The sequence below is a fragment of the Panthera uncia genome, chromosome B4 (genome assembly GCF_023721935.1).
Source record: "Panthera uncia isolate 11264 chromosome B4, Puncia_PCG_1.0, whole genome shotgun sequence".
Classification (NCBI taxonomy): domain Eukaryota; kingdom Metazoa; phylum Chordata; class Mammalia; order Carnivora; family Felidae; genus Panthera; species Panthera uncia.
In genome coordinates, this window is record NC_064809.1 from 40,231,247 (window position 1) to 40,232,575 (window position 1,329).

The 1,329-nt window shown below is 43.3% G+C and overlaps 1 pseudogene; it reads left to right on the forward strand.

Annotated features, from left to right (window-relative positions):
• The first annotated feature begins 219 nt into the window (after positions 1-219).
• LOC125919793 (calcyclin-binding protein-like) lies at positions 220-1,004 on the forward strand (annotated as a pseudogene).
• Positions 1,005-1,329: the final 325 nt, after the last annotated feature.

A 1,329-nucleotide genomic window follows, 5' to 3' on the forward strand; every position in this document is an offset into this window, starting at 1 on the left:
CCCTCCCCCGCCCCGCCCTAGAGTAAGGGTGGGTAAGGCTGAAAGTTCCAAGCTTCTAATCGTGGCTTAATCTTTCTAGTAACCAGTTCCTACCCTGAAGCTATGAAGGAACACACCAAGAGTCACAACTTTAACACGAAACATACTTGAGAGGCAGCAAGTGCAGGAGGCCGGTAGGTCGGGTGTGCGCACAGGCTAAGGGCGCTGCGACTCCTGCCGGCGGGTCTGCCTCTGGGTGAGTGCGCGCCTGGTGGCGTTTCCTGTTCTCTCCCCCGTGTGGCTGCAGCTCTCGCCTCGTCTGACACAGCTGCACCATGACTTCAGCTTTGGAAGAGCTACAGAAAGATCTAGAAGAGGTGAAGGTGCTGCTGGAAAAGGCCACCAGTAAAAGGGTACATGATGACCTTGTAGCTGAAAAATCCATGCTTGAGGCAGAAATCAAGAATAAGATGCAGCAGAAATCACAGGGAAAAGCAGAATTTCTTGACGATGAAAAACCAGCTGCTGTGGTTCCTCCCATTACAACGGGATATACAGTGAAAATCAGTAATTGTAGATGGGATCAGTCAGATGAGTTTGTGAAAATCTTCATTACCTTAACTGGAGTCCAAGTCCCCACTGAGAATGTGCAGGTGCATTTCCCAGAGAGATTATTTGATCTTTTGGTAAGGAATCTAAATGGGAAGAGGTACTCTAGGATGGTGAACAATCTCTTGAAATCCATCTCTGCGGAAGGCAGTTCAAAAAAGTCAAGACAGATACAGTTCCTATGTAGAAAGAAAGCAGAAAACACGCGGTTGCACTACCTGATTCAGGTTGAAAAAGAATGAGAAGAGAAAGAAAAGCCCTCCCGGGACACTGAAACAGATCCTAGCAAGGGATTGATGAATGTTCTAAAGAAAATTTATGAAAATGAAGGTAATGATATGAAGCGAACCATTAATGAAGCCCGCGTGGAATCAAGAGAGAAGCAAGCCAAAGAAGACAGAATTTTGAGATTTTAAAATCATTGGGAAACGGTGATGTGGAAATATTGATGTTTCCAATAAGGAAATGTTGGTGAGCTGAACGCATAAATTTAACAAATAATAACTTTCAAAGCCTTCCTTCTAGGAAAAGGTAATGAATTCTCCCATTTCCTACTGGAGGATTTATTTAAAGAAAATAGGTTTATTAAACACTTCCTCCAAAGATGGCTTCCGTAGTAATCTGGGCATTTTGATGAGTTTTGTTCAAGAAAGGATAACATTGCATTCATGTATGAAATGTAAAAAAAAGCAAGTCTTGCTTAATGATAATGCCACCCTGTGTGTATATTTGTTCAGCCAA